Source organism: Temnothorax americanus, unplaced genomic scaffold (genome assembly GCF_048541705.1).
Source record: "Temnothorax americanus isolate GAGA-0224 unplaced genomic scaffold, ASM4854170v1 Scaffold210, whole genome shotgun sequence".
Taxonomy (NCBI): Eukaryota; Metazoa; Arthropoda; class Insecta; order Hymenoptera; family Formicidae; genus Temnothorax; species Temnothorax americanus.
Genome location: NW_027509350.1, coordinates 31,960 through 44,015, shown reverse-complemented (window position 1 = coordinate 44,015; position 12,056 = coordinate 31,960). Strand labels below are relative to the sequence as shown.

General features: G+C 41.5%; 1 pseudogene; it reads left to right on the top strand.

Moving 5' to 3' along the window:
- The first annotated feature begins 2,329 nt into the window (after positions 1–2,329).
- LOC143897940 (uncharacterized) lies at positions 2,330–4,218 on the top strand (annotated as a pseudogene).
- The last annotated feature ends 7,838 nt before the right edge of the window (positions 4,219–12,056 follow it).

Here is a 12,056-nt window from a genome sequence, read left to right as displayed (position 1 = left end):
TTCGCCACATTCCTTTCTTCTGCTGCAGCTTTCTCTGCCTTTTCACCTCTCCATCTCTTCTCATCTCCTCCTTCTACCACTCCGCCTCACTACTCTTTCCCTCTTCCGTCCTGCTTCCCGGCTCGTTCCTTTCACCCACGCTCTCCAGCCCTCTCTCTTCGGTACTCCCCGCTATTTCTGCCCCCCCTTCTCTTTTCTCTAGCACTCTTCTGATTCTTCCTAACTCCTCTGCGATCGTGCTCAGCACCCTCATCAGACCCTCCGATTCCTCCATCTCCACGCTCTCCCCTCTGCCGCCTTCTCCTCACCCTCCTGCCTTCTTCTCAACTGCGCCCCCTCCTTCCCCTCTCCAGTCTTTTGCCTCGTCCCTCCGCTCTCCTCTCTTCCCTCCGTTTACTCTTTTATCTCCCTTCACGTACCTCCTCCTTCTCCTACAATAAGATTTTCCTTAGATTATGCTTCTTAACCTCCTCTCTCTTCTCCTTTCCACAATTCCTCCACCCTCCATTTGTATTCGTGAGTGCGTGTTTGTGTAACCTCTCTCCTCCTTCCCCTTCTGTTCCTCCTCCTACATGTGATCTTTATCCGACTTCTACCTTCTTACCCTTCCTCTCTCCTTCTCACTGCCTCCTCTAACCTCCCTGCATGTCCGTGTGTGTGCGCGCCTCCTATCTCATTCCTTCTTCTCCTTCACTTACTTGTTCACCTTTTACCTTTGCCTTTTCCTTTTCCTCCTTTCTCCCGCTTCTTTATCCTCTTTATTCGGCTTCTGCGTCTTGATCTCTCGTGCGTAACTTTTCTCCCTGACAACAACACATGCGGGACCTGCGCTCACCTCGCTCCTCGATTACGCTATCGATATATCGATCTTCGCTGCTCGCCTTTCATTCGTCGATGAGTTACCGTTTACCGCGCGCCCGCTTTACTTTCGTCCGTCGCCTCTCACTCCATCTCCCCCACTGTCGATACCTTCTTCCTCCTTCTTATCGACACGCTCTCTTAATCCACGCACAGCGCCAGCCCTGTACTTTCCTGCACATCCTGTCCCTACGTCTCGCAGTGATACCAACCTACTCGCTTGGAGCGGCTGACACCCCGCGCCGTCTGGACTTCACCTGCCGGAAACCGCCTCCGTCGTACCTCCTTTACGCCGCCGCACTAACCAAAACTGCGAGTCATCACTCCGACCGTTTATCCCATGCTCCATGGTATCGCTCCCCCTCCACAGCCTTTCTTTTCTTACGTCCCCGTCTACTCCTCTTCCTTCTCCTCACCTTGACCTCCAAACACATCTCACTATTTTTCCACCTCCGTTCTTTATCCAAACCATTCCCGAAGCCTCCTCTATTTCCTCAACCTCTTCTGGGTCTCCTCCACCATCTCCACCGCGCCACTTAACTCTCTTCGCCTTTTACTCTGCCAGAAGCCCTTTTTCTTCCTCTCTCAACTCCGGGCCAACCGTCCGCTCCGCCCTCTACATGGCAACCTAATTTATCTGTTATATGTATATTACATATATAAAATAATAGATATATAGGATAATCACATGTATAAAACAATTACCTTGAACGTCAGAAAAAATATTAATCATCGCGTTGCGTAAAGAGTCACGGTCGGTCTCGCTCCCCGCGTACTTGGCGCGAGACATATGTTTAGGCTACATTTGTTCTCTTAATTCCTACTTGTAAGAATGATATATAAAATATAGCAGCGATTATAATAAGATAAGGCATAAAAAAGTTCTAAAATACAATATAATATTTTATTATCCTTTCTATAAACAGTAGTTAATTAAGTTTTATTGCATCTGCGTCATGTCATATTTAATTTAAATTAAGTTTTATGTTCTAGTTTCATTCTTTACGCAATAATATTTACTATGAAAAGAGGAATCTATAAAAGGTATCTTGAAGACGATGAGGTACCCGATAATTCTATTTCATCCTTAATGTGTTGCACACTATGATAGCTAAGTACATGTTATTTTATTTAGCAATGTTTACCATGGTTTTCTTTTATTTACTAGATGATGATAATGCTTGTGGATCTAATATGAGATTAGCAGATGATAATGATACATCTGCAGGGCAGTCATCTAATATATCTTTAAATGACATATGTCTGTTAAAATCTGAGGATCGTAATAATGGGGAATGGGATGATACTGATATCGATTCAGCAATAGGTAACATTATCAATAACGATGATAATAATAATGTTGATGCTGAACAACACATTATTAACAATGTTACTGAGAGCAATAAAACAGAAAATTCCGATGAAAGCAGCGGAAATCAGCAGCAATTGTACTGAATATAATGAAGATGAAATGGGACAATTTGAAGATGCTCCCGAGGATCCAGATGTAGAGGTGAGTCATTATTGACCATGCATACACTTTTATATGATGATATAAGCAAATTATACAATTTGGTAGAAAGCATATATTTTCATTAAGAGCGAAATAAAACTGTATTCAATGCAGTTTGATCTTCGATTATCCGAGCATGTGGTTTTGATGTACAAAAAATAGACGTTCTACGGGGTTTGATTACTTAAAATATTTGATCATCCAAGTGTTGTGTTGTTCTATTACTTCAAATAATGAAGGTTTTATTGAATATATATGTTCATATTCATTGAATATTACTGTTCAGTGAAATCAGAACACCGTAAAAAATCTATGTATAATTGTGATTTTTTATATAAAAATTTAGTACATGATATATAATATATAATTAATTACATTTCTTAATTTGTTCATTAAGTATATATATATATTAATAAACGGTCGCATACTTCTTATAAGAAACTTCATAGATTTATAAAGTATTTAAAAAGTAAGTCTTACATCATTATGTTCTTTCACAAGATTTTGATTTTACTTAACAGTAGAATACGTTTTAATTGCCATTTAATAAATTTTAATAATTTGTTTAGGAAAGAATACCTTTTTATGAAGGATGTAATTTAACAAAAGAAGAGAGCAAGCTGCTCTTTTTAAGTTTTGCTTTACGACATGGTTTGTCAGATCTAGGATTGTCGCATTTGCTCCAACTTATTGACTGTCATTTGCCTCATGTGCAGTACAAATCCAAATATTTATTTTGCAAGAACTTCGAAACACCTGTTCCGGTTCATAAAATATATTATTGTCAGGACTGTAAAATTATTTTGGAATTTGAGGATAATGCAGCTTTGCACGATGCAAAAATTGTAAAAATGAATATAATAAGAATAATTTGAAGACAACAGGGCACTACTTCATGTATCTTCCATTAACGGAGCAATTAACAAACATACTAAATAATACTGATATCTCGCAACACCTCAAACAGCAGTATGATGAAAAAAGTGATGTTGTTAGTGGAAAAATGTATCGTAAATTGATAAATAATTACGTAATGTCCAAAACGGACATCACTTTGCAATGGAATATAGATGGTGTCCAAACGTACAAATCCTCAAAGATATCCATGTGGCCTATTTAAGTAAGCATCAATGAATTGTCTTATCGTTTGAGAAGACAGAATATGATACTATGTGGCCTATGGTAGTAAAAGGTGGCAGCAAAATACCTGTCATGGAAATGTTTTTTAAGCCATTTGTACAAGAATTAATTCGCCTTCATAATAATGGAATAGTATGTAAGTTAACTTCGTACAGAGATCCTGTTACTGTAAAAGTTTATGTATTACTTACTCCAGTAGACTCGGTTGCTAGACCTCTTTTACAAAACATGAAACAATTTAACGGTCATTTTGGTTGTTCATTTTGCCTTAACGAGGGCCAAAGAGTATCAATAGGAGCAGGTTATACGCGAGTGTATTGTGGAGATATAAATATATTACGAAATATAAGACAACATGAAGCTGATTGTGAGGAAGCTGTTAACAAACGAATCAGTATAGGGGCATAAAGGGGCAATACTTATGCCATTGCCTATATTCAATATTATTTTTTTATGTGTCCCAGATTATATGCATTGTGTGCTTTTAGGTGTAGCGCGTACTTTTGCTGATGCATGGTTTAACTCATTGTACAATGATAAACCATGGTATATGGGTAAATTTCTTCCAGAATTTGATCGCAGGCTGACAAAAATTAAACCATCTTCTAAAATTAGTAGAACTCCAAGATTCATTAACGACACAAAACTATGAAAAACTTCTGAAAAATTATTTGCTATATTATTCTATACCGTGCATCACACATTAATTTAATGTTTTTTAAATATATAAGATTTTTTCTTACCTTCAGTATGTACTGTCACGACTTTTTCACTCCCGGACCGCTCCGGGACGTGTGCCGGATCAAAAGGAGTAAGGAGAGCGGGATGACGGGCCTCTCCGACAACTCCCTCGCACCTCCGACACGTCGCAAAACGAATTTACCGTTGGGCGCCAGACGCGTCAACGCGCGTCCGCGAAATCGCGAAAGAAAACCGACACGAAACGCAAAGCAAGACGAGCGAATGTGCGAGGAATCGACTAACTTGACCTAAGGGCTGGGGCGGGGGTGATGAAGGGCGGCGCGGTATTCGGCGGGGTGACACGCCATAAATAAGGTTCCGAACTCAAGCAATTAATAAATCAAAATAACATTTATTCATTAGAAATGCGCGCGTGAAACAATGAAGGCCGATTCGGCTTCGGTCGGTCAGGCAAATCATATAGTCAGTCGCGCGAGCGTCCGAAATGAAACAAAAAGAAATAATGATAGCGCGGACACCAGAATAAACGAAGTATTGCGTTATCGTATAGTAACGCGCCGGAGGCGCTGCGATTATCTCCGAGAGATACAGTATGACGAAACTTACAAGTAATATAGAACCTTGACGGTAAACACGAAATAATCTCGGAAATAGAAAATAAGATCTCGCAGGACAGATCGCGAAAGGACGATACCTCACGCTCGGATTGCGTGAACGCAACGCCGGGAGTCGCGCGAGAATTCTGTCGCCAATTATCTTAAGCCTAACGCAAGTCATTCGGGGAAATACCCTACTCGGTCTTCGGCGACTTGCGTACTGCGCAGAAGAATGCACCGAGATACTCGAAATAGCGCGGAATTCCGGAACGAACGCCAGGAAAACTAAGTGGAACTACCGCGAGTAATAATCACACGCAATCCCGACGGCACTGAGCCTATTGCAAAAACGAAGTACTCACGCGAATAACGCTCTCCCGCTAGCACTACGTCTCACACGCAGTCACCGAAAAACGCATCCGAACATGACTACCCTAACACGCACGCTTTTCTAAGGCAATTAGCTCCTCCCGAGCGGCCGATTAACGCGATTGACGTGCCGACGCATACGAAATTCCACCAGTGCGATGTTTGGTAATTTGAAACGCTGGGAATACGGAAGGCGCGAGACACAATCGCGAGCGCGGACAGTACACGAAACGGACTCACAGTAACGGATTTCGCCACGAATCTATCGCGATCTCCAGAGGCTCGCAATCGCGTCTTTATCTCAATTCCGCGGCCACGATACCATCCCGAGGCCCTTCGCTCTCGCTGTCGATCGCCATTCGATACGCGGTCTCAAGGGACCGTATGCGTCGCGATGTTACAACGTTTTCCCGGACGAGAGCGTGCACCGGAGGGCGGCGTCGTGGCTTTACATCCCGGTATTAATTACTGCGGGCAACCTCACCGATGTGATGTCTCCTCGTAGGGCTCCTCGCCGTCACCTCGTACAGAGGATCATCGCAACGTAACAGATTTTCCCGACTCGGGGCGGCTATCGCGTAGTTTAAGAAGAACGTTCGGGCTCGCCGACGGACGACCAGAGAGTGTCTCGCTAGATTCGCCCGATAGCGGAATCGATGCGGCACCCCCTTCCGTAGGGGCGTGCCAACCAATCGAGAGCGAGCTTGCATGCTCGCGCGATATTCTAACGCAGGATCGTCGTAAGGTGGACCCTTCGGGGGCGCGCAACGGTTTCTCAGCGGCGTAGCGACTCCTTCAGTCCGCTGTCCAGAGACAAATTGAAGGAGGGCTTTGTTCTAGCCTGTGTGCTTCCGGTTTGACCTCGGGGCGGTGATCAGTCACCCCGCGGGCCGGTACTTCGTGAAGGCAGATTGCTGAGGCCGGGTTTTCCCCAGGCGCCTGGGGCCCCGCTATCGGCGGCCTTGTCCATCGCTGCCTCATTCGCCGTACGTCTGCCGCGTTGCTCTCGCCGCCCGTGATCCATGTAGCTTCCGCTCTCGCCACCCCTCCTCAGTCCTTGGTCCTCCCGGACCCCTTTTGTTATCGGTATTCCCTCGAAGATTCGCCGTGGTGTGGGTGAGGCGCCGTGCGCATTACAATTTATACATGAAAATAAAAGAATAGTCAAAACGCGGAAACGATATCGACTTTTTGGCCTCTGGAGATCTCGTCGTCGCCTCTCTGGCTCGTCCCTGGGCGCAAATTTCCGCGCCTTTTGACGGCGGCGGGGCGCTGCCACGAAGCGGCGGGCCGCAACGTCACAGTACATATGTTCGGCGTATTGCCTTGTATATATTGTAGTCGTTAGTATAGTAACTTTCTGTTCATGTAGTTGTATATAATTCATACTTAGTTACATAAGTCATAAATAGTTACTCCGTCGCATTTGTAATTCTCGTGCGAAACGTCGGCGGATCAGTCAAATCATGCGACTCACCTGTCGGTGCTGCCATCGCCTATCCGCCGACGGCATCCACTTCCCCCGAAAAGGGAACAACTACTCGCCCGCAGCGACATGTTCCAGGACCGCGGGGACAGAACACTCTTCGTCAAGCCGCCGTGCGGCACACACATATATTTTAGCCAGCCGTCTTACAGCAAACACATATTTTGGGAGTCGTCTTACGGCACACATTCGCCGGGCAGAACAAGCCACGAAATCGCTTTGCCGCACGGAGAAAATTGTTACGGTTGTTACAACAATGTTCTCTATGATTAAAAGAGAAATGTATGTAAATTCAAGTTAAATTGATATTACATTCAATGTAGCTGTTAAGATATGCCCATTTATACAGTTGTCATAACCGTAGTTCTTACGATACGTAACATTCAATTATAATACCCTTGTATATGGTTGCCTCAACCAAAGGATTATTGCTATCCCTCTTATGTGGTCTGCAGCACAACTATTATGGTTGAGAGATCCATAAGATATAGCTGCACGGTACAGCACTGAATCACTGCATGATTAAGAGTTTAGTTCCATTGCGCGCGCAAAAGAATTTCTGCATAGAATAAAGTGGATTTGATAAGGATGTTTTAACTTTAAGGCCTATCTACATAAGACGCAGAACGCGAGTCGCAAGCACACACACAGTCTACATGTCAATCTAACCTTTTTGTGTATAGAGGTTAGATTGACATGTAGACTGTGCGTGTGTCTTGCGACTCGCGTTCTGCGTCTTATGTAGATAGGCCTTTATAAATATACTTTTTTCATAAATATATTTACGAACACAAAATTTCGTAATGAGCCGACACCGGTTTCTGACATTCACCCGACATTATAAGAAATATTATATCCGATTATATCATATATCCAATTCAAAATTTTATTACTTTTTTTAAACTGAATTTGTTTCTTAAGATGATTTTTGAAAAATTATATATTTGCGCTGGTTGACATATGTAGACTATATATAACACTAACATTAAATTAAGAAGTGGTCTACCACGTAAAGCAGTTGACTCACAATCCAGAGGTCCCGAGTTCGAATCCCACCAAGGTAAGTGTGTTTTTATATGTGTTTTTAAATACAAGAAAATATTTATAATCATAGACTGCATCTTAAGAAACAAATTTAGTTAAAAAATAGTAATAAAAATTTGAAATAAATAATTTTTTTTGTCGGGTGATTATTTGTTCATTATGGTTGTAACATCCATATATTATGGTTGCAACATCCATATAGTAGCTACCCTCACTAAGGTTAGGGCAACCATATGGAAACCATATGGAAACCATAGGTCACTTCCAGAGTACTATGGTTTCCATAACCCTTTTGTATGGATGGGCGAAAATTAACAGAATTATTCTGTTGTAGCAACCGTAACTTTTTCTCCGTGCGCCTCGCTCAACCGGGAGTGCGCACGTCTCCTACTGCTTTCTTTTTTGTCAACATTTGGGCAACATGTCGCATGCGGCAATGACGCATGCAACATGGCGTCTTTCAGCCGAAGCAACATAAAGCAACATGTAACATGCGACAGTGTAGCATGCTACACTGTAATTGGTGTTGCCGGTCGCATGCGCCATCTTTCAACAAGATTCAGATTGTTGAAAGTTGTCGTCGGTTATCCGACAGTAAATGGATCGATGCGGCTTGTAGCAAGCGACATGGAATGGAATATCGAGAAAACCACATTATTTATTGAAGATTATCATAATTCACCAGAATTATGGGACAACAAAAGTTCCGATTATAAAAATAACACGTTGAAAAATGACAAGCTAAAGCAGCTCGCAAGTAAATACAATTGCAGTGTTTTCAAAATTAAAAAAAAATCAAGAATTTGCGGACAGCTTTCCATCGCAAACGAAAAAAATTGCAAAACTTAAAGAAAAGTGGTTCATCCCCTAAGAAGGGAAAATGGTTTGCCTATGAACTATTGAGTTTCTTGCTAGATGTTGATGTACGAAGAAAAACCATGTCAACTATGAGTGATGAAAAAAATTCTTAGAAGTGTATATATATTTATTAATTTGTATTTTATTTTATTACAACTTCATTAAATTATCAGTAATGATCTTGCCACGGTACATGTCCTTCGTCTGATGTAAAGTACCTCATTAATTCGTCCCTCACTTTTTTGGCTTCCAAAGTTGACCTCCGTGCTCTACCGCGTTTTAAATTCTCCATACCAGTGTCGTCTTGCGTTATTGACCTCCATAATCCCGGAATAATGTTTCCATCTTGTGTGTCAGTATCAAAAGTTCCTTGAGGTGAATATAGTGCTCTTGAAGTTGTACTCTTTCTCAAAAAGTTATGCAGATAAATGCATGCTGTTGTGATAATCTCAGCATTTTCCACATTCAACATTATTGGTCTTCTAAAGACACGAAAGACTGATGCTAACAATCCAAAAGCGTTTTCCACTATTCTGCGAGCACGTGAAAGTCTATAGTTGTAATGTCTCTTACAAGAGCCCTTCTCATAATAGCAGAGAAAAAGTTTCATAATGTGTATCTGCAAGGGAAACGCATCATCCGCCACTAGAACATAGGGCAATAACTTATTACTTCCAGGAAGAGGTTCATGGAGTGGTAATCCCAGATTATTCTTCGACATTTTTTTGTAAAACGTTGTTTCACGAAACACTCCTCCGTCTGAAATTCTGCTTTGACAACCAAGATCGGCGTACGTAAAACAATAGTTGGGTTCTGCAATGGCCATCAAAACAATGCTAAAGGTTCCTTTGTAGTTAAAAAAATTACTGCCACTGTTTTTTGGGTTTTGGATCACGATGTGTTTTCCGTCACAAGCTCCGACACAGTGTGGATAATTCCACGAAACTTCAAAATTTTTTGCAATCTTCCTCCATTCGTCTTCTGTACAGAAAATCTGGAAAAATGCAATAGAAATTTTAGTTTATCTAGTTAGTGATTATATTTATACTCTAGTATTGTATTTGATATTAGTATGTTTTTATTTTTGTAGGAAGAAGATGACTTAGTTTCAGATATTCAAGATATTCAAAATACTGCAGATACTCAAGATACTCAAGCAACACTCTATGAATCTCACAATCAACGTTATGGGAATAAACGATCGAACAATGGAGAAGGAAGTCAAACTTTTTTTCCCCGTAATAAAAAAATGAGGAAACAGCATTCGGCATCCCCCTCAGATCGTGAAAAAGAAGCGTATGCTATTCTAAAACGTGCAGTTCAGAGAGATGAGTGTGCAACGTACGGAGAACATGTTGGAAATGAACTGCGAAAGCTTACGCCTAGAGTACAAACTATTGTAAAGCATCTATTGAATAATATATTATTTAACGCGGCAATGGGTAAATTCAATGATGAGAATTTGTCCAGTACTTCTAATTCTCATGATTACAAGGAAAGTAGCGATGGAACACGTCCTCCCTCTTCACTTTACTCAGAGATTTCTGAGGCTACCGATAATGCACAACAAGAAATTCCGGCTTTTCACATGTTGACTGAGTATTTAAATATGGACAATATAAACGATAATTTGTGATTTTTTGCATAAATAATAAAATAGTGAAAAATAAATGTAATAATTGGAATTGGTACGTCTAATAATAATAAATTTAGTTCTTATTTTTACAAAATCACGTAGAACGTTGATCAAAGCTCTGCATACTTCTGGAATAATTCGTGAAATACTTGGCTCAGAGATCCGGAACGGATACATAAGTGAAGGATAGCTGTCGCCGGTGGCTAAATAGCTCAATGTCAATAATAATCTCACATCAGCCGGTATTGCATCACGAAAGTTGGTGTCCGATTTTCTTATAATCGATGTAACCAAATTCAGCAAAAATCCAAAATCTTCTCTACTCATCCGCGTAAAGTTTTTAAATAAAGCGCTATCGTCCGCAACCAATTTATTAAAAAATTTATTTTCAGATTTTCGATTCCCAATAAATAGTTTTCTTCTCCACCACCTTGCTTTTCTTCGTTTTTTTCTTTTGCCACTTAACGCTATTACCAAATAAGCAGCTGCTGCTACCGTTTCCAATGACATGGCGCACGATACTAATGTTGCTTCAATGAAATTGATTAAGCCGCATACTACAAACACAAATAACAAGGTGCATACAAAATTGGGCGACAAATTTCTCGTGCGACATCGAGTTTGGGGCACAGTTTGAAATCGCGCATCAAAAATAGGCGACACTAAATGACATGTAGCATACTATATGTCGCTTAGTGTTGCCTCAGTGGAATTCCGCTTGTATGGTCACATTCTGCCTTTCCTTATGAACATTACAATGGAATTTTGAGAAAGTTATTTAAGAACTCACAATGTGTACCAAACAAATATGTAAATCTTACCAGCGACACGTATTCTTGTCGTTAATTCTTAATAATTATCAAATCTCCATTGTTGGATAGTTCTAGAGTCCCTCTAATAAGAGTCGCAACATCGTATATAAGAGAGAGAGAGAGAAAGAGATATACATTCATATCGCTTTTTCAATCTCTCTTATATATATCTTTCTCTTTCTGTCTTCGTGCTTTTGCCAAAATTTTGCCAAAATGCAAACCAATCAAAAGTTACTGCTCTGTGTCGCGACTCTTATTAAAGAGACTCTAGATAGTTATATTGAAATTATTGCCTCATTAGTATATACTAATTGTCAATTGTAACACCGCCAATAATTACAGATTGCGGAACTATTCGATCAACAGTATACTATTCCTCAATAGTAACACCAGATAGTAATCACAGTATATAAAACTGTTGGTCCAATAGTACATCATTCGTCACTAGTAACCCCACCAGTAGTCAGAGTTTATAAAACTATTGGGCCAATTGTATTTTATTCGTCAATAGTAACACCACCAATAGTCACATTTTATGAAACTACTGGATTAAAGTAGGCATACTATAGAGGGTTTGACCCTGCGGGGCAATTGACGGCGCGGCGGCGGGTAGGGGGCAGAAAGTGGAACGCGTGGGTAATGTCGTAAGCGGTGGGCGAGGGGATGGCGTCGGCAGACGGCTGCCGCCCCGCCGCTGCTTTTCGGGTTAGGGATAGGGCGAGGGGCGCCACTCCAAATTTCCCCTCTCGCGCTTTTCAGGTGCGGCGGGACGCGAGGGGGGCGCGACCAAGCGACGGAGGCGCCTCTTCGCGCGTATTAACCCCGTACATACATCCGCTATCGAATCGTTATCGGGCATGCCGACGACAGGACGCTATATAAGCGGGCGGAGAACGCAAATCCTCGCGCAATTAGATTGTCAGTTTGAAGTTTGTGAAAGCGCGAGAACGTTGATGCTCGTAATTCGCGCGGTGCGTCTGTATGGAGAGAAAGAGTGCCATGGAGAGTCAAGTGAAAGATAAGAAGGCTCTGATGTCGTTGT